Below are 22,772 nucleotides of genomic sequence, written 5' to 3' on the forward strand. Positions count from 1 at the left end.
CCCCCCCCGGTGGGGAGCCGGCTGCGGCCGATGCCGCCCTGGTGCCCAGCCAGCCCCCCTCCCCTTCCCCCTGTGAGGAGGCGGCTGGTGGGGGTGCAAGGTAAGAACTACATACATTAACCTCTCTGCCCTTCTTAGGCTTGTGGTTATACAAGGGTATGTCATCATGCGGCCCTAGCACTGTTCCATATTAACACGAATCAGATGGACATATATAACAGATAGAACATCAATCACTTTTCTTATTCTATTCACACAAATATCTTTCTCACCAAGAGAACTTGGAGATATAAATAACAAAATAAAGAAAGAAGTACCAACTAGTAATAAAAAGAAAAGACACTTGCAACATGAATTTAGCCACTGACATCTGGAATACACTGTGAGCCTGACTAGCTATGACTCAGCTGATTACATGGGAAAACATTGGCAATATACCAGTGACTATAATATGAAGGACATAATCAATGGTGTATTCTGTCAAAGCTGTTGACTGACAGATATTATGGCTGACACTTGAGAAACAAATCTCCTTGAAAAGATTAATTGCAGTGACTCTGGCCCTTCTCTCACAGTAAGACCATTCAGATGTTTAACCAAATCATCCTAATTTCTGAGGCTATACTGAGTATTTTGATGCAAGTGTTTTTACCTCCTGTCTCAATCTTGCCAGTCAACAGCTTTCTTCTCTCTGAGGAACAGATGGCTCAAATGCCACCTGCCTCAAAAAGTGAATCTTTTACTGTCTCTAATAATCAGCTAGAACAGTTAAAATCTGAGTAAAATTACTTGAAGTTTTATAGTGAGATAAAGATTCCAGTAGCACTTTTGCCTGTAACCTGGATATCCTTTACAAAAAATGTTTAACAGTAATAAAGGTTTAATTATCATGAAAGAGGATGTAAATGCGTTGAATTTATATATGCTCCTCTTAAAAACTAACTCTCAGAGCATCAGAGCTATCTGAGGTTTTTAAACATGCCTATTACAGAGAATCCCCATGCAAGTTTGCCAGATTCTTCTGACTCAGCTTTGGCTGGAACTTTTCATCTATTCCCAGAAGCCTTCCAGTTTACTATAAAACATGCGCTTGTTTAATGCTTGTGACAAGCTGAAAGTTCACTACAAGCTGTAGTGTGACAGGCAACAGATCCTAAACACCTGACTGCAAGAAAGCAGGCCGCAGTGGCCTTGTACAATGCATTTGTATTTTTCTCTTTTATTTTTAGCTTGGTTTCATAACTATTACTTGGAAGTACAAAAATCACCTTGCTTTAGATCTCTGTCTTTAGTGTCTTCTCTAGCAGATTTTACTCAGCAACTTCAATCCTGGATAGTTCCTTCAGGTTTCCTGAAAACAGGAGTTAGCTGGAGGATGCAAACTATACTAATGCCTCCATCAGAACAATACCATCATGAGAGCTCATCCTTGCTCATCAAAGAGTCCACTCAGGAGACTGACCTCGAGACATTAAAACACAGGAAAACAGATTTAATTAACTTTGCTGCTTATAGAAATCTTTGTTTTAAATGCACTTACTACTTCTCTTTCCTGCTTTCCCAAACTAAAGGGCATTCACTTAATTGCCTCTCCACAGCCCAAACTACAGTAAAGAAACACAAGCTTCAGCATCTATAACACAAAAGAGAAAAACAGCGTTTGCCAGAGCTGAATTCAAACTTAACATTGTCCTTAGATGATAAGAAGGATGCAGATCAACAGAACAGTTCTGCCTTTCACAAACCTGCCAAAAATTTGGTCTCTGCCTCCCCCCCTCCCTCCTGCCAGTTGTCCTGTACCATAGCAAGGCTCCATTAATCACCCCATTCATGGTCAACAAGGGCTCCTTCCCCCTCACTACCTGTCCCTCTGGAGGCTTGACGGTAAACTGAGTGAAAACCTGGGACAGTATCTTTAAGACAGCTGAAGTCCTCTATTGAACTCTGTGCTAGTGAAAATTCTCACATTCTCTTTTTCTTCATGTTCTAAGCAGAAGTTAGTATTAAACAGCAACCTTCGAAGGAAATCTTCACTGCCTATGTTTGTGTATTGCCTTGAACAAGACCCACATCAAATTACAAGCACACCTGACGGAAGAGAAAATTTTCTCTCTCTCATTCATTTCCTCTGGATTACGAAAATACTATGGCATTTGAGACAAGATTCTGTCAGTGATGAACATGACATCTCTAATGTTTTGCTGCTCCTTTTCTAGTGCCAGCGGAATCAGCGACCAGCCAAACTCACAGAGAGCTACAAAATGAACCACAGCAGAGACATGGATTAATGGCAGTGTGCAACAGCTTCTTCAGACTGCAGAATAGAGGCTTGGAAAATGTCACACGTACTGTATAACAGAGTTAGCTTGATGGCTGGCACAAGTTGGTTTATGGCGATAGCTTGCTTACAGTGAAAAATCAGAAGGAAAATAAGCCGGAAGGAGTAATAAAGCAGGCAAGTAATGCTGAGTATCTCCGTGCTTGCAAGCCTTTCAGAGTCACTTCCCCTTTCTTTCAGCAGTGCTGCCATACAGCTTGGAATGGCTCAGAGTTTGACAAAATGAAAGTCAGGCTCTTTGGCATGTGGCACCTGATCCAGGAAGTCCTGTCTCCTTAGTGCAGGCAGCTTTCATCACATGTGAAGAAAAGAACACTTGGTATAACCAAAAGCAGGGTATATTACAAGAGCTATAATTACACAAATGTTTCTGTTTCTGGAAACATTTATAAAATTTCTGTTCAGGTTGCAGTCTGATAGATAGCAGACTTTCTCTTTTAAGCATTTCCAATTTCAGCAGAGAAATCATCAAGTTAAATAATTTTTTTTTTCTTTTCAGGTTACGAATTTATTTAGGGTAGCTACAGGTCACAGAGGAGCTATTTATGGGCCTAAGGAAAAGATATTTGCATTTGTTCTTGGTGGTGAGTTTGGGTTTTGGTTTTGCTTGCCTTTGGGTGCTTTGCACAGGCATCCTTAATATTGCCATTTCCTCATTTATATAACCATTAGATTAAAATATAGGAGGGGTTGTATAGGATTGTGTTATGGTTTCATTCTTACATTTTGGTTACAATAAATAAACCAATACACAGTCACCCTGAAAAATAAGGATAAAAGGAATGTAAAAGTATTTACAGGGAAACAAGAGGCAGTGATGGTTAATTAGGGAGAGTGAAAAGGATGGAGTAATAGTGAAAGGAGATCAAGTCACAGGCTGTTTGTGGTAAGCACTATGAAACCATGTAAACACATAAATACTGGAAAACAACTGAAAGAGAGCCGGCTTAATTAGTCCTAGAATGAGGAGGAGCAAGCTTTTTGATGTTTAAAAAAAAACCCAAAACACACACTTCCTACTTCAACCTATTTCCCAGAAATGAGGCTGTGCCTGGGCACCGCCTACGGAGTGGGAGGGCAGCAGTGCCCTCCGGCTGGGGGCTGCAACCCGCAGGGCCTCTCCCCTTCCCTCCGCTACATCGGTTCACCCTGCAGAAACCTCCCGCTCTCTTCTAACCACCCACGTTGGTCAGCATTGCTAATAACTAACAACAGCTCCTGGCCTGAGGGCAGCTCTGTGGAAAGGGGCCTGGTGGAGAGGAAGCTCAATGTGAGCGAGCAGCATGCTGCTGCGTCCAAGGAGTGCAATAGGATGCTGGGCTGCATCAAAAGGGGCATCACCAGCAGAGATAAAGAAGTCATTATCCCACTCTACTCAGCACTTGCCAGGCCACACCTGGAATACTGTGTACAGTTCTGGTTCCCACTATACAAAAAAGATGTGGACAGGCTGGAGGGGGTCCAGAAAAGGGCTACCAAGATGATCAAAGGACTGGGAAGCCTGCCATATGAGGACAGGCTGAGAGAACTGGGTTTGTTCAACCTAGAGAAAAGAAGGCTTAGGGGGATCTCATCACTATGTACCGGTACCTAAGGGGTAGCTACAAGGAAGGTGGAGACTCCCTTTTTACAAGGAGTCACATGGAGAGGACAAGGGGGAATGGACACAATTTGCTCCTGGGGAGATTCCGATTGAACATAAGAGGGAAATTTTTCACAATGAGAACAATCAACCATTGGAATAATCTCCCCAGGGAAGTGGTTGACGCTGCCACACTGGACGCTTTTAAGACTCAGCTGGACAGGGTGCTGGGCCATCTTGTCTAGACTGTGCTCTTACCTAGAAAGGTTGAACTAGATGATCCTTGAGGTCCCTTCCAACCTAGGATTCTATGATTCTATGAATAATTGATCAATTTGTGCTCCCTCCAGGACCAGGTCAGACCATTCACACCTGACATGCTCATACAACAAGGTGATGCTGTTCTGAGCAACAAAAAACACTGCCACAGCGTCAGTCAGCATGAGGGTGCTGGCCACCATGGATGGGACACTCAAGACAAGGGCTATGAGATCGTGCTGCCAGAGCGCCCAGAGAAACAGTTACACAAAGCTTCAATATGGAGGATCCAGCACACATGCACACATTTCACTTTTTACAGACTTCTTAATAAAAATCACCAAACACAGGCCTGGAATCATACAGGAAACGTAGCAAAGGCTTTTGGCTAATCTGTGTCAGGATGTCTGCTAGGCTGTACTGTGCTAATTTAATTTGTGTGATTCAGTCTTCAGAGATGTCGAGAAGAATAAAAAAATAGAAAATTTAATCCCAAAGCCATATATTCCAGTAAGTATTCTTCCTTCCTATGTAAAATGTTGTTTGCCTACTTAATCCTTCCATTTCCCATGGAAATACTCTATATCCTTCTACTTTCTTGGTGTTTTAATCTTTCACATATACACAGTAACTATATTGGGTTTTTGTCTTAGCACAGCCAAGGCAAACGTCACCATATACTTCTGGCTTTTCAAGTAAAAAGGTACACAGAGTCAAATGCACCTAAACCCTGTTGATGGTCCTAAGAGCCCAAGACTACTTCCAGGATTTTAGCAGAATTACACTCAGACATTTTCTAGTGGGTGCCCACCCAGAGGCTCAAGACTTTTTGAGGGAAGCAAAAAGTTCCCAATACTTTACTTTGAAACAACAGCGACTGAGAAACACCCGCACACATTTAAATGTGGCAGAAGTGCACTTGCATGTGAAAAATTCTTCATTTCTCCCCTCAAAAACAATTAGCAGGTTTTTTTCCATAAGCACACCAGATTAACACAACTGAATTCAAAGCAATGCCTTCCCCTTCTCAACTGGAAGACAAGCCCACAGCTTTCAGTGCTGCTAGGTAAGTAATTAGACAAAGAACCACATTAAGATCCCTTAATTCATATTGAATAACAGTAACTAAGGTTTGTATTCTCAGTTAAGGGAATTTAAGTTTTGGGAGATCACAATGGCAAGTGTGGAAACTGGGACAGTTTATTAACAGAATTAAGTGTCTTACGTAATCACAACTGGTTTGGGGTTTGGGTTTTTTTTTGTAATCTCCATTCTAAGGTGCTGTGCTCAGAGACCTTTCCTACACTTATATTTACACCCTAACAGTTTGGCAAGATCTCTAAAAAGCTATTAGAGGTGATTCTTTAATGATATACAAAGCACACACACAAACCAAACACTATTATATTCTTCACACACAGGTGAAAAGAAAGTAAGAATATAAGCGTCAAGCTAGATTATTTTCACCTAAACAATTTTTCCTCCCCACCAGTAAGGGTGCTGACCTACAGTTCCATTCTGATCCTACACGAATGCCAAGATCTCTCTAAGAAAGCCACATCTTTTACAGTTTTTAAATATCCAACTCTAACACAGTAAGTAGAAGTAATTTTAACAAACTTTAGCCAGCTAAAAACTGGTCTTCAAGTTTAAAATGTCTGACTGCCTCTGTAGTCAGCAAACAGCAGTAGCCAATCTTAACATGGGTTGAATAAATCATCTTCTGGGGATATTTAAGTAGGAAGCCTAGATTCTTAATGGCCTAGATGCGTAACTTTTAAATATTAACGTAAACCAATACATACATATTACAGAAATTTACGCAGCTTGTGGTAAATTATCTCTTCTTGGTTTTTCATCTTTTGCTCCCTCTCCCTGTCTCTTCCCCACCCCATCTCTAATTTCCTCAGCTATTTTTGTTTCACTTCTCATTCACTTTGCAGCTCTTGCTTTCATATCCAACTTCTGGTCCTTCCTGTTTAAGCTCTCTTTTCCTCTCTCCCTTTCTTTTTGAATCTCTGCATACAAATCATTCACTCTCTGCCTCCTACTTCAGAGTCCTCCCTCTCTCTTCCTCTCCCCCAGTCACCAAAGTTTTAAGGTCAAGACAGTCATCAAGCAGCAGCTTTGTTACACAGATGGGGTAGGAAGAAAGCAGAGGGAACAGCAGTATCTGCTAAAGATGTTTCTCCTTCTGTTGAGAGCAAAAAAGAGACTCAGGACTGAGCCTGCTTGCACAGCTACCAATCAGTACTTTAATCAGTAAAATCTCTTGCTTGACAAGACAGTGATCCTTCACCAAATCTAATATAGGTGCAATTAAAGAAGGCATGTGGGTTTGGATGTGTTAAGTTTGTTCTCTAATTCCTGATGCCAAAAGACCCTGAGTAAATATAAAATGTCTGCTTCTCTGGCATCTTTAGATGTACAAACCTTGTTTACATAAATCTGGCATGGCTGGGTGGACCAGTAATCAAAACTAAGCATTTCAGAAGGACACCAGATATCAGCTTGCAGGGAAATCAGGAAGTCAGGAATAAAATACTCTACAGAGAGTACAGTTACAACAGCTGAAAAGGAAGGAAATTATTAAATATTTTTTTCACTAAAAATTCAAGTCTGCTGGAGCAGGATGTAATTTTAAAGCAAAAAATTAAGTTATAATAAAAATCAGTTAGAAATGGAACAAAATTTGCTCATTTCTTCCTTGGTTTATGAATATATTCTAGTTCAGAATCCTTTCTTTTTTCCTTCCCACAATGCAAATTAAACTCTTAAAACAGGAACAGCCAACCTTCCAGTAAATGGTCATAGTTTCAGTGAAACTTTTCTCAGGATCTCCAGAATTGGTTTCAGAGGGATATGTTCTAATTTCCCATAGCAACTCATTTGTACATCATAACAAGCAATCCCATAGCAAACAGTGTGTGGAGAGAAAGTGTGATCAGGAGGAAGAAGGTGGCAAGAGGACTCGTTTTCCTCTGGTTTTCTCTGACAAAACTGTCACGGCCAGGTATTAGACCTAATTAAAGCATACAGAAGACTTTCATATTTGTTTCCATGGCTATTTCCCTTCACCTACCACTGCCACAGGGTTTGGTTAGAGCAGACCACATTGCATACAAACACTGGGGAACAAATACAGTCTTCAGTAGTCCTATACCAGTGTAACTTTTCTTCTTTTGGTAATTAGCCTTAATTATGATAGATTAATCATGAGCTGAAGTACTGGAAAACATATAATAGAACTCTTCTTAAGATTCATTTGCCTTCATCCACTTCTCCAGGAGCCAGTCCTTCTCAGACTTCACTTGCTCTGTTTTCACCTGGTGCTTTCTACTACAACTAGATGGATGGCCATTGAACTAGCTCTCAACCCACCAACCCCCCCTGCTTTGTCCATCTGGAATTTGAGGGGGAAAGTGCTAGACCCATGCTGGTCGGAATCACTGGGCGTTGCTACTACTGACAACCCCCTGCCCAGTTTCACAAGGAAAGCACAATGTTTTCAACCCACACCTCCTTCCCAGCACTGGAAAACTTTCACCCCCAGCAATGCATGTTGCAAATAGATACCAGAGCTATTCAGGGATATCCAGATCAATAACAGTGGTAACAATCAGAGGGGCAAGGAGCAATTACAGAGAGGCCTTTCCTAATGAAAGGTCTGGGGTTGATGTTCTGGCTTTAGCAACCCAAGCAAAGATTTGCTACTCCAGGGGAATCAGGATTTACCTCCCTTGATCTTTGTACCTGTCTTCTAGATAGGTTTGACAGAAGCTAAAAGATAAAGTAATTCTCGTTTCCTTGAAAACTATTTCTGCACCTTTATAAACACCTATCCTTTCAATGGTCGTAACACTAGAAGAATGTGTGCAACATGCACTGAGGCAGAAAAAGCCAGGGGGCAAAAGCCAGAGTGCTTTTTTGCCTTGATTATTCAGCATTTATTTATATACCCATGTATTTTTATATACCCATATATTTTTGCATAGATTATGCAGCTCCCAAGGACAGTGTTTCAAGGACATACAATAAATGCAGTAAACAACACCAAATTGCTGCACCAAATTCTTTCTTTTTCTGACAGATTTGTCAGAAAGCAAGACATTATGGTGCCTTTTGCACTCTTTGCAACTGACAGCACCACATGATCTCAAAAGCCTGAACTCTCTTCCTTGGTTAGCACTTCAGTTAAACCCACTTATCCTCACGCTGTCTGTACAGAATGAAAATATGTCCCTGTGAACTTACTTCTGGGTGCACTCTGCCAGTTATGTTTGCAACCTATGATTTCTGCTGCGTCTTGATGTATCTCATGCTGTAATTGTCAACTCTTTCCTCCTCTTGCACTTTAATCGGAGGTCTCAGATGTTTTCCGTTTGGCTCAGAAGAAGCCTTTCTACAGCAAGGTTTCCATTTTTCCCACACTCTGAATAGTTTTCAACTGTGAGAACTAGGCTCACAAGTATTCCACAGCTCACGATGTTATGTCCCAGTTAAACATTTTCATATGTGATCTAAAAGAAAAAACAAAACAGGTTCTAATCCCATATATAGATTTATACCTTGTCCTAATGTCGTTTGCTTCTTTTGTGTAGGTTTTTGCATGACATCTTTCCAGTCAATAAAAAGAGGTCAGTCAATGGAACTCTGAGTAAGTGTGCTTCAGAATATACATAGTCCAGCAGCCCACGAGAGTATATTACAGTCAGTACTTTGAGGCACTCTTCCAGTCACCATAGTATTACAGCCAGGACGCACAGTTACACCAGGTACGGTATTTTTCCTTAATCTCCCAATCTCTGTGTGCCTTTGAGGAATGTACAGCATGACTTGGGCCAGAGGAAGGAAGCTGACTCTTAGGCAAAAAGGTCCTGTAAGAATATCTAACTCATGAAAGCAAAGACTGTACCCCAGAGTCATTCCACTCCACTAGTGATTTAGACACTACCAGATCTAGTTGATCGAGCCACTGCTAAAACTGGACATACTGCAAAAACTTTGAAGGAAGAACTTAGTGAGTCCAGCTCTCTCCAGCAGCAAGGCAGCCTTTTAGCTGGACTTTTGGAGAACATGGTTTTGGATGTTGGCATCACAGTTCCTTAAGTTAAATACCTTAGGCTTGAAAATTGGTTGAAAAGTCTCTCCAAAAGAGTAGGCTATAAATCAAGCAAGGTGGACAGATGAAGTATTAACCAATGCTGCAAGTATCATTACAATCTGCAGGTCACACGCATACAGAAAGTTTTTCTTACCTGGTGGGACCAAAACATGGATAGATCGGTTTCAAAATTATCATTATTGTCATAATCAACAACAGCAGCGACAACTCACCATGTAAAAGGTACTTGCATTTCTAATCCAACAACAACACATAGACTCTGTGAGAGTCAGAATAGGGTTCTCCTGTAGTTTCACTTAAGAATAAGATATAAAATCTGATGTCCTGATGCTGGATGTTAATGCTGAGTTTTCTGATTTCTAAGTCTGATATTCAGTATAGACACCACACTATTTGGGATATACTATAGAAAACAAATAGCTAAGCTAAATCTAGGACAGATGTAAGGGAGTATATGAGCTCAGTGCAAAGATCTTCCTTCACCACTGAGTGAGTGATAGAACCTTTTTTTGTCACTATTGCTGCATTAGTCAGTCAGCCTCTGCCTTTTTTCATGCAAACAACTGAGACACCACAGAAAACAGACACAATCCCAGGCTAAACCAGAACCCTATAACGACTCTATTATTCTTCAGTTGTTCTTCTCTATACTGAATCTCTGAACCATCACAATGTTTTCATTTATTTAGAGTTTCCAGAAAAGAAAGAAAAACAACTCAGGAAAAAAGCCAATAACCTATCTTACTAACAAAGCAGCGACACTTTACTGGCCCTCCTTTCCTAAGTAATTTGATTGCTATATCCGTTAAGAACTTATCTTCAATGGAAGCATGATCAAGTAAATAGTCACCATGTGTCTTGCTGAACACTCTGAACATTTCTGCAGCTCCTACACTCTATTAGATCAATATTTATTCTACAAGAGAGAGCATACATGAAAAATAGCTTACACGGAGCAGTCAAAAGTCATGTGGAGGGTGAAAATGCACAGCCTTTAAAAAATACTGGAATTATTTATATATGAAATTTTTTTTCAGCATTTTTTGCGTTTTCTTTTTAAAATGTAGCTTAAAGCAAAATTATCCCCCTTCAAGTAAGAAAACAGCATTAATGTTTGGATCAAGTGAGATGTAACTATAAATTCCTCCGCATTCCAGAATCCAATTATCGCCTCAGCTAAAAGGACAGTATAAGGGATGGAGTGCAGGCAGGAAACCACCTATGTAATATGAGTTCTAAATAATACCTTATACATTGAGGGCACTCAGATTTCTTAGCATCTAGGAGAATATGATACACAGCTCAATGTCCAGCTTGCAAGTTTTTTTTAAATCTGCAAGTATTTTCAGAATAATGCTTTCAATGCACTCTGATTTTCATAGAGTTTAAGGCCACAATATGAAAGCAATTAGAAGGGTAAGCCTTCCAGTGACACTAGTAATATTTTTCAGCTTTCTATTTTCAGGATTTCTTGGCAAGGTTTCCTCTCTAATCCTGACTCCCAGTTTCTGTATAATGGCCCAAACAGCCAACAGGATTTTACAGGAGGAATGTCTTATGGCAAGTTTTTTCTGACTTATTACAGGAAGGGCAAAATGTGATTCTCCCCCCACCGTTAGCCAAAAACAGAGGTTCAAAGAATTTTCAAGAATCCAGCAGCCAACAGTCCATTCATCTGTGTCAAATCCCTGTGAACTGATGCTTATTCAAGTCGGGATGCCAGCTTCATACCACAAACTTGCAACTCAAACCTTTCTTCTCAGTAAACATAGACTGAAAATGCAGTTTTCGTATTTGCCCTGTCAGTGTTTAACAGGTATAAGCCCGGGCTTAGTTTGCAGTCACATCTGAGATTCAAAGGTGTTGAAGGCAATAATTCAATTAAGTAGATCTTTAGTTTTAAAAAATTATGGTGATAATTGATCAAAACACTGAAGATAGCACTGAAATGCAACTGCGGTAGTATTAACAAAGATTCTTGCTATTTATCTATTCCTGGCTTTTATTTTTTGTGACAAAGCATAATACATAAATTTCTTAATGACAGTCTCTACAGTATGTGGAAGCAACAGAGAGAACATGAATAAAGAAATTATTAAATCCACAGTGTATTTCATAACAGCTACTACTTTAAAGTATTCTGTGCAGAATCCCACAGCAAGGTTAATCATTCTCATCCTGTTTTCTCATTCTCACCATGTTTCAGCAAAAAGTTAAGGTTATATTTTTAAATCTTGTGAGCCAGTCCTTTGCAGCTAACTTTAGCTGAATTAGAATTAAAAGGAGTTTAAAACAATTTAAACTGGTGAGTTCCACATAATTTATTTTTCCATCTAATGCCCTCTGACATAGCTGAAACCAGTTCAGGTTTGCTAAGTTTCTGAATGACATTCCAATGCTGTTACACTGACAACTTCAATAGAGCTGCAAAACCAAAGCAGCAGCAAGCACTGCTGGAATCTCAGTCAGAGCTGCCTAGGGCTCAGCTTCCACCCTTCTAGAAGAGCCTCTGCCTCTCAAGAATGGAGGCCATCCACAGTGAAACCAAGCACTCGGTTCTGGTCAATTAATTCTACATTTTAATGAATATTTAGCATCAATGGCCTTTCAATATGGATTGCAAGGGAGAAATAAGATGAATAAGGAAAATATCTTTTTGCTTTCAAAACAGTATTCTTCCATTTCTCCTTTTATGGATGTTCAGTGCATTTATTGATCCCAGCTGATACATGAAAAACATGCTCCTTTTTCTGTGAGGAAAATAGCAAAGTGTCATGGTGTGGTGACACAGAGGCTACCCCATCACTCTGTTTGAGGGTTCTATCAGTATTCCTTTTGTCTAGACCCTCACACCTTGTAAGTCTTCATGCAACATGTGTAAATGCATTCCTAAATAGGAATTCTTTCCAAATGAGGGCTGAGGAAAGAAAAGCCATCCCCATACTGTTCTGACATGGTTCCACAGTGAGGAACACTACAGCTTTTGCCTTCAGAAGACTGGTTTTAAGACACTGCAACCCACAACCCCCAAAATCCTGCAAGTTTTGTTCAGTTTGAGACAACAAATTCTCTTCTTTTCCCACATGGGGACACACTAAAACTACCCAGAAGTCAATGGGAAGTAAGTTAGGAATGACTCAGGTAAAAGTTATGGGTCAAATGTCTCATAAGACATGCTTTTGTGTAAGAGTAACTGCAAACCTCAGCTTCCTCCTATTTAGGCAAGTTAGAACCACAGGACCTCAGGGCAACAGACTGGCCACCAGACTTCCCTCTGCATGACTTCAGCCCTCCTCAAGTTAGCACTGCCACTGGTGCCACGGTGCTGGAAGAGCTGAGCGAAGTGCTCGCTATACTCACAATCATAATTTTCATGTGAATATATTCTACTTACAGTGCTCATCACAAACACACACACACAAAGTAGCACTTTCCCCCGCTCAAGCACAAAGGCAAGAAAAAACAAAATACCCAAATACCTTAAAGCCAGGCTAAACATACAACCCTTTGTTTAACCACCCACCAAAATTACAGCTGTATGAAACCCAGGTCAAAATCTCCAGGTTGAACTCACTCATCTTCTCTATCATCTTTCTTTCTCTCTTGCACATGCATGCGTGGGCACACCCACACCCACCCCCGTCTAGGTCCTGGTGCCATGTGCATATGCTTAAATGAAGCCCTTGGACCACTGCATTCAAGACTGCAATGTGATCAGTCCACCACTGAAGCACTATACTGAATACATGCACTGAAACCCCATGAACTGACATTGCAATAAGTCTACAGAAAGCCTTCATAAATTGTATGGGGAGCCTTCAAGGACAAAGACTCAAATGGCTTTAATTTCCCTCTAAGTGATAGCCATAGTTAATACCAGATTTGGCAGGAAGCAAGCATTGCATGGCCGTTGGGCTCATAGGGACATGAAAAAGAGTTCATGTTTGACATTTGTTTTAAAAACATAATGAAAACCTTTTGTTCTTTCAAGTCCCAAACTTGCATTAGTTTCTGAGAGTCTGTTACTTTAAAAAAACATTTGTTGGCTCTGATTGCTTGGATAACTAACAAAAAAGCATTAGGAATAGGTTCTTCATTAAATGTTCTGTACCTGGATGACAGAGAACAGGGAGCAACAGAAACAAGATGCTGAGCAGCACGTTCACTCTGTCCCCCTTACAACTGTTTTTGATAAATAAGAAGTGGCTTATGACATCAGGCTCTGATTCATCACTGGCAGGTCTCCATCAATTAACAGAAAGGAAAGAGTATGTTATATTTCCACATATCACCCCCATTCTCTCCACATGTTTTCTCCTTGAATGTCACATACAGCTGTCTGCCTGGCTCCCTGCTGGCACAGCCAAACAGTATGGCAAGTACTGGTAACAGTGGAGATCCAAAAGCAACAGCCATTTTCCATCAGCTGTGCTCCACATTCCTGCCAGACATGCAATGGAGGGCTAACGCCTCCAGTGTTAGATGCATTTTGGGTAGGTCAGAGCTGGGAAGGTTTGTGGATGATGGACTTCTCACAGCAGAAGGTACGAAAGGGCCAAGGCCAGCTAGCTGCTAGAATACGAAGCAGCAGTTCAATAGAGTTCTTGCAAGTCCCACAGTCAAAACATAACCAACCTGGTCCCTCCATCCTGAAATCTTTATGGAAACCAGAAAGATACATCTTGCTCTGTGTATCACAACTCTTGAAAAAATGTCTGACTTTACAACATGTGTAAGGCAGGATATATAAAGGCATAATTCAACTGTTAAAAATCATGACCTAAGGAAAGGAACAGCTTTGTGGTGAGCCCTAGATCCATCATGATCATGAAATATTGCTTTATGTTCCATTACTTAAAATTAATACACCACCAGTTTAGCCATGTGGTCAAATACATTCTAGGGTTGATGTGTGAATTTGAATACATTCATACATGTACTCACACAGGTACTTGTACAGATTATGTGTTGTGTTTTGTAAAAATATATGTATCCATTTTTTTCAAAACCTAAACTCTTGCTGCAGAAACTGCACATGTTCAGTTTCATTCATACTCATATTTTACTCAGGGAGTGAAGGTGCAGTTAGGTTTATCGTTATAATTTAAATGTCCAAGAAGTGACAAAGAAGTCCTAGCTTTGGTGACTTCAAAGGGGATCTGAGACATAAGTAACTTTTCTTAAAGCCCACAGGGTCCAAAAGGGTTTTAGAAAACAGTAAGTCACCTTGAGGTGACTTATATTATCAGCTCTCCTTATATTGCCAGTTGGCTGAGGTTGGAAGCCAGAAAAGATTGGGATGGAATAGGGGTTGGCCCTTCCCCAGAGAAGGAGTAACTTCCACAACCAGCTGGGAAGATCTACAAACCAAGTACATTGGCATGACAAATCTGTGGATTAACAGCAGCATTGTCAGGGAGCAAGGCACGCTCAAAGCCGGTCATCACATGGGATTTAGGAATGAACTCTATTTTCAAAAGCGAATTCAGAAATACCAGACTGAACCACCTCCTGACCATCATGATTTTAAGTGGTCATCCTTGCCATAGTGAGCTCTTGAGGTTTGATAAGATTCTGTACAAGAAAATGTACTGGATGGCTGATAATAAGTAGGAACCTCAAAGACTTTGAGATAAACTTCACTTTACTCTATCACCCTAAAGACATCTTCCTTTAGTTTTATGTATGTGTTATAAAATTAAACAGGCCAGGAATGAATGAGAGCACCTATTCACTTCAGTTAGCTCTGGCTTCATTCGTTTTTTTTCTCCCCAGATCTGTAACAACTCTGATAAACAATAGTGGCAGTTGACGCTCTAAAACATTTCTCATCTATGTTATTTGTGGTAGCTGAAACAGCTATTTATGCCCTTAATCCAAAAGGCAAGATCTACAAGGCAGGGGTATTTGGCTTTAATTGCAAAGACCTTATAAGAATAAAACAAATAGCCAGGAACCCATTATTGTAAAAAGCAATATTGACTGATGGTTAAAGCAGAGATAAACTGAAATAAGATGATCTGTTACAGGCTGTGCTACCAAGTTTTTCTGTGGTTTTTTTGGTCTTTTCACTCTTCCATTTATTTCATTACGACCAAGACGAAAAAGCACCATATTGTGGCAGAAACAATGGAAAATCTGCACAATTTCAATCAAAATAATGACTTAAATTCCCATGCTTCTTACAAGTAATATCTGGAGTTTTAATTTGTTTCATTTGAAAAAGAACATCTAGGACTTTACATACAAGCCTTATATTGGATATGCTACTAATTTTGAAGGTATTCTCAATGATCATCCAAACAGATTTCAAACAGAACTTTTAGTTAAAGTAATTGTTTCAGACATAAAGCATAAAGGTGTATATATACATTTCAGGTGATTCTCATTCTTGCTGTCCTTCTATGGTCATAAAATTTGCACTGTGCCTTCTAGGTCAAACTGCCTTTCCCATTTGATCTTACAGGCAGGTCATTGAAGAAAAAAAACCAACAAGGTTTCATAAAAACACCCCATAGTAATTCTCCAAGAAAAACAAGCTACCAGTTAAGCAGGATAATAATTTCTGACTCAGAAATTGGTGCAATAGTAGGGCAGAGACTGCATTCTAGCTAAATAACAAATGCTAGAAATCCTGGAGTATTTTAATGCTTTTTTTCTAAGGACAAAACATTATTTAAGTCCTAAATGGGTGAGGTGCCAAACAGCATCTTGTAATGCCTTCACTTGTCATGAACTTCTCTCCCCACCATCTTGCAAGGAACTACAGAGGGCACAAACTAACCAAAAATAATCTTGACCCCGTGCACACACTGAGAAACACCTAACATACAGTCAGCACTAGGCACATGCTTACTTTTTACTTTCCCACTGCATTTACTTGAATTGGCGTGGCAAAATCATGTCTAGCTGGAAAACCTGATCCCACTTATTTTGGCTCTTTATGTATTAAAAACAGAGCAGGCTGGAAGGAGAAAAGAAACAAAGTGCTAGTGCACTGCTGTCCCGATCTGTTTCTAAGAGAAGGCCACTTCACATCTGGGGATTTTTTTGGCCAATGTGGAAGGGAAAGACTTTTCCCAGAAGTGATCCATTATAGAAAGTGGCAGGTCACATAAAATGAATTCACAACATGAAGGTAGCTGCAACATCCAGCCACTGGGACTCAGTCTTGTCATACACTATGTGCCATAGCCTCTTTTCTAATGGTCAAACCTAGGTAGTGGGGATTCGCATAAATAAAGCGGGAGTAGAGCATATGAGCCTACAGAGTTTCTTGCAAGCTGTTAGCTGGCTTCTAACTTACATCTCCCTCTCCTTCCTTAGTCCTTCCCACATACGCCTCCCCAACCTAGCCTATACATAAGAAGGTTAACATGAAACATATTGTCAACTACTACCCATGCTAAAGATGAAAAAGCCTCCTGAAATCTAAGTTTAATTTTCTGCAGCCTATTTGTATTTTAACTGCCAGGGCATTATATCCTGTATAAATTATTTCCTAGGTAAGAGGTATCTTCACTTGCCTGGAGTTTTTGAGCATTCATTATCACATTTGTAAGAGACTAAATCAGGATTCTTCAACCTTATATATGTGTTTTATGTTGCATATGTTGCAGTGTAGCAGTGTTTTATAATGTTTAAGAGATCCACAAAGAGCTGGGTTCAGCATTGAAGGTTTCATTGCTGTAGAAGTCATAGGATCAGACCCCAATTCAGCAACTGCAGATATTTAAACCAGGGCCTGTATGACACAAACAACTAACTGTGTTAAAGTATGAAATATCAGGGTTAAACAAGTGAATATCTATACCAGGTTACATCACAGATACAGTTTATACCCAAGCATCATGTGGTCTGTGTAGCCACATTAGGGGAAAAGGGAGGGCAGTGGGCAAGAAAGCTGTTTTTGTAAGGGTATCTGCAAGGATGCAACAAAGCAAAAGGAAACATGAAGTAGTTATCTCTTTGGAGGAAAATATAAGAGGGAATAATGGAAGTGTTGTTATGTTTGGGAAAGACAGGGAAATTTATCATGCACCATATATGGGTCACTAGCAGATTAAACATTCCTAAATTTTAATTCAGTAAAATACCTTAAGTCATCTGTAAAATTAATTTTCAATTTCTAGAGATGTCAAGATCACATAAGCCTGTAAATATTTGATTGTATAGGGATAGGCTTAAGAAATTGCTTAATGCTCAAGTGTGTTGTTGAATGAAGAACTCTACTGATGGAGCTAAGTACATGTTCAACCATGGCAGACTCATGATGATCCCTCAACCTCTTACATGAGTAGAGCAGAGTGGAAGAGTAGGGGAAATGCTGCTAACATTTTACTTTTTCATGAGAGAGGCCAGGACTGCTCAGGCACCAATGCTACTCAAGCATTTATTACAAGCAGCAGGGGCTCTCTCTGCTGTCGGAGGGCCACAGGTTCTGCATCAGCCCCAAGGTCAGGAGGAAGGACCAGCTGGAATGAAGGAGAAACAGGAAAAAGAGCATGACTGTCATTCCACATATCATAAAAGAACTCACATGTTTTGAATAACAATTATGACAATTTAATCATTGGTTTAGATGATTAAACAATGTGTATCAGTGATACAATTGTGATCTGAACCGTCCGTGCAAAGAAACAGCTTATGAAATCATGGGGTGACTGAAACTATTTAACCTCCTTACTTTTACCCAGCTAGATTTGAAGCAGATTGTACCTCCTTACACTCAGCATATTCATTTCTCCCTCACTGTTCTCTGAGACTTTTATTCTATCAGTTTTCTGGATAACCAAACTGTCCAAAATCAAGGAAACTTCCCTATTTAGGTAACGAAAAAACAGAACCAACAACAAATTTTTGTTTAGAATAATACAATTTAACACTCATAGTCTGTGGGAAGAAACTCTGAAGAGTATAAAGCAACAGTAATACTCGAAGTAACCCACAAACTCTAAAAAAATTCTTTTCTATTGTAAGTTTCATGGCAAAGTTGTGATGTCCAGTAAGATGAACTTCAGGGCAGTAATTGAGCTATTCAGGGAACTTTCTTACTATTCACTTAATATTCTTCTGAAAGGAAAAAGTGTTTTAAATGCTTCTTTGCTTATCAGTTCCTCCAAGAAATTTTTTTCTGTTAGGTTTTGAAGCCGCACTTATTTTTCTAAAAAAAAACAACACACCACCAAAAAACACCACTTTACTTCCCTCATGCTGAAAACCACTATAAAACTGGATTAAAATGACTGAAAACTATCCAGCCCATTTTCCACAGGACTTATCACAGCTGTCAGACAGAAGGCAGGATAGTGAAGTGAAGATGTAATTCTTTCCAGTAACAGCCATTACATTTCAGTGTATTTCACCTGTCTGAGATCACTTGGAAACCTAACCTACATAGCACCTAAAATTGCTTGAGGTTTTTGAAAAGCTTTTTCCTTTCCTCGGTCATTAAAATATGACAAGACAACTTGCACTTAAGGAACCAGACATTGTGCTGAAGACCTTGAAAAGAACTCCAGTTGCATACTGTTATGTAGTCTGTATTAGGCTAGCTTCCACTTTCCCCAAGATTCTCATATACTTGGGACATATTACCCAAATTAACCTGACTGGTTTAATAGTAATAATGGAGTAGGAACAAGATACATAGTTTAAAGGATTTCTTATCTACATGCGGTAATAAAAGTTATGCCACTTTCCTCCAGAACCTATTAATTAGATGAAAGAACACATTTATTAAGAAAAGGGTGATTGGCCCACAGGATTCATCAGCTTCATTGAATAGAATTTGACTAATAATGGCCCCACGGGCAGGGTCTTCTACATTTGTCATCATCTTGGCCTGCAATCTGCACAGAGGACGTAGCACTGGCAAAAAAAAAATTATTATTATTATTAAGGATTCATGTTGGTTTATTCTGACTTTTCTGCTGCATAACACAACACAAGGAAATTATGCTAAAGACTTCTGAGCTTGTGGGCTTTTTTGACCAATGCTGCTATTTGCTTAGTATTCAATCCAAAACCCCTTTAAAATCTTTCTTCCTGAAAAAACTACTTCTCTTCCTATTCTTGCCATCTGTACAAATGAGTCTTCAGTAGCAGAAGCCAGAATATTCCTGCAGGGGGATTATGGACTGTGTAATATTGGTGACAACTCTCTGATGCAGAGTAGCATCTTGCATTTCCACACTTACCCAGAGTGAGAGATGCTAAGATACAACATGGAAGTCTGCTGTACAGAGATGACTGTACAGAGATCCATTTGGACTGTTGCTTTGCACAACTCATTACTTAAAAAGTAATATGCTTCAATGGAAAAGCATTGCAATGAGGATCAGGGAACCTGCAGTCTTTTCTGTATCTGCTGAGCAAGTTACTTTATTTACTTTACACTTCAGTTTTCACTATTGATTTTTTGCTTGCTGATACAAAAGAGCAGGACTGAGATAGATACCATTTTTCTTTTTCAAGAGAATATCAGCAATGCAAAACACAGGTGTTTTTTATCATAAAACGTTATGAGCTATAAAAACACCAGTCCTTGAACAGAAATTATCAGAAACTATATGCAAACAAGTTCCCATCTCCCACACTCAACTTCTAAGGAAAAAAAAAACCACAACCCAAAAACTGCTCCTCTAAAAAGTCTGGCCTCGCTAAAGATTGTTCAGGGAGTCTGACCTCCATATTATACACAAAGAAAAAGAAATGTAAAGACATGCTTAAAAAGTAAAGATTAAGACAATGAGTTTTCAGATAACATTGGGATCTGCTCAGGAAGGATTGCCTACAGAAACTGAGCCAGGGCTGGTGCTTCCATTCAGTCCTGACTCCAGTCCAGACTGGAAAGGGGATTCAGTAGTCACTGTCACAGCAGCCCCTCACAGAAAGATGATAAACCACCCAAGGACAATGCCTATCCAAAAAATGTTATCACAAACCTGTGGCATTAGTGCCAATTTTAAGCTAGCTTAATTCCATTCAAAGAGAAGAATACTTGTCAATGTAATCATACTAGAAAAATCTACTCCTCACCTTGAAAATACAAAACAAAAAAAACCCTCACTCTTTAAAACACCTTCCTAGGTTCAAATTTGTGCTGTTTTCTCCTCGACTTTGTGTTACGACCTTTTGGCATATTCTGAGGCAGAATGTCTAATATTACAATTATTTCAACCATCCAGTGGTAGAAATTCAGATGGCCTATTGTATAATTATGTATCTTCCTGCTGGAAGAGAAAGATCAATAGAAATTCAACAATATAAAATCTTGTATTTTAAGCTGTTGCTTGTTGCCTCCTTTTTCATGTTCCAGATGTAAAATAAAGCCACTGATGTTAATACATCCTGCCCCACATGTTTTCTGTTCCATAACAGCAGCATAAATTGCAGCCTATGCCAGCTTTGTAGACTACTCCATCATTTGAACTCGTTTTATAACCAGGATTTTGAGAATTACTGGCCCAGCCTCCCCTATCGCTCATACCAATTTAAAACTGATGAAGTGCAATTGGTTTCAGAGAAGAAACTCTTGATTTATACTAATATATAAGAGAAGAATGCAGACCATGCATTTTATGGAACTTGGTATGAAGGTGGTGATGCTCTGCTTAGCCCCAGCAGTCCCTGCTACATCCCTACAGACTGGTGCAAAGGAACTACCAGATTTCTTTATCTTGTTGCTTGGTGTTACCCTCTCCCTGTCCTTTTAAGTGTCACAGAAAGAAGAGTTTAACGTCATTTGGCTTATTCTCTTGCTCCTGGGTTCAATACTTAGGTTCATTTGACCCTTCAGAGGATATATTAACAAGGAAAGGACAAATCAAGAACAAACTTGGAAGTAAAATTTAACTTAAAAGGAGTTACTCCAAAGCAGTATTAATTACATTAATTAGCAGGAGATCCCTCTGAGCAGCAGACTCTCAATTAGCAGCCCTAGGCAGCCATAAAGAAAGACAGGAACCAAAGTGTGGCGGGGCAAAGCTGTCATGGTAAGCATGTACCACAGCAGTGTGACACTGTTTCTATACAATAAGGTTACCCATCCCTAACTAAGTCCTAACAAGGTAAGTGCTGGCATGAAAAACAGAACAAGGCATGGCTTTTGATTCCAAAGCCATATAGCGTGGAACATTTTCTTAATGTGTTTCAAGAGCATCCAGCAAGGTCGGGGTCCTGGTAACAACTGAGTCGCTGCACAGTGACCAGTTAATAATATTCCCTCTGGTGAAGCATGCTCCATTGAGATTCTAAAAACTGGACTCATAGTGCTGGAGCCAAGAGTTACTAGAAAATTGATCTTTATCACTCCCTGAAAAAAAAAGTTTGTTATGGTAATCTTTCTTTCCATTATAACATGATTTTCAGGTTTAATATTGTGCCTAAGGTCACAGGCTAATGTTTCTCTGGCAAGAGATCACTGGAGATCATTGTATATGCTTTCAAATGGAATAAAGCTCCTTATTCTCATCTGAGAGAAGGCAAAAATTTCAGCCCTTTAAATGACTCACTTGTCTACAACTGAACGCTGGCCACCTTACACTTCAGAGGAAAGTAATTCTGGCAGAAAAACATACACTCAGATATTTCCTTGGCAGCTTTTTATAATAAAATGTTTATTTGAAGCTGCTTGGTTTGAAATGTTAGACACAAGAGTGATGGAGATGGTTTCACAGATAGAGTGCACATGAGATGGTAAAAGGGAGCTTGGAACCAGTAAAGATTATTTAGTACATATATCCACAGTTTACCACTTGTGTGGTGTATTATTCATTAATTTCTAGGAAACTAATCCTAAAAGGTTTCAACAGAAATAGTATGTTTTCAGAAGGGTTTTGAAATGAAAGAGGTTGCTCACTTAAGCATGCGAGAGGGAGACAGCCATAGTGTGCCAACCTGAGTCAGCAAAAACATTTAAACATCTGCTTAGAATTAGTTTAAATCCACTGTTGAATCAAGCTTTCAGAAGTAACACAGAAGGAAATGCATGAAAATTCAAAGGTCCAAAGGTTTGCTTAGCAAACCAGAAATCGAGATGCTTGAATGAACCTCTGGAATGAGTTCCATTGTGCTGAGACTCTGCTGAAGCTCAAGAGGTTTCTGGTACTTCCTATTTGCAGTCGTGCTGGGAGACTGCTATTTTGGCAGTTTCTCTGTTCTTGACAATAGCCACAAAGTCAAATGGAACCCATCACTGAGTTCAAATGGGTTTTAAACCAGAATTATTTAAAATTGATCAAACTTTCATACCCGTAAAGAGCTGGTATGTGTGCACCAGGATTATCAACCTATCCTCATTTTTAGACATTTCCTTTCGTAACTGCCCGAAAAAGCGATTTATGCGCATATTCACACGAGCAGGAAAGCAAACGCATACTCCAGCATGCGCCAGCTGCGGCGGGGGGTCACCGGGAAGCAGCGCGCTGCTGACCGAGCGCCGCGGGCTCAGTACCCGCGACGGAGCC

The 22,772-nt window shown here is 39.8% G+C and overlaps 1 protein-coding gene across 2 annotated transcripts in view; it reads right to left on the bottom strand.

The window, feature by feature from the left end:
• HUS1 (HUS1 checkpoint clamp component) overlaps positions 1-22,772 on the bottom strand; it is a 147,310-nt gene that overhangs the window by 1,165 nt on the left and 123,373 nt on the right. The window lies entirely within an intron of this gene.

This window comes from Egretta garzetta, unplaced genomic scaffold, assembly GCF_000687185.1.
Source record: "Egretta garzetta isolate BGI_Z169 unplaced genomic scaffold, ASM68718v1 scaffold155, whole genome shotgun sequence".
In the NCBI taxonomy this organism is placed as follows: Eukaryota; Metazoa; Chordata; class Aves; order Pelecaniformes; family Ardeidae; genus Egretta; species Egretta garzetta.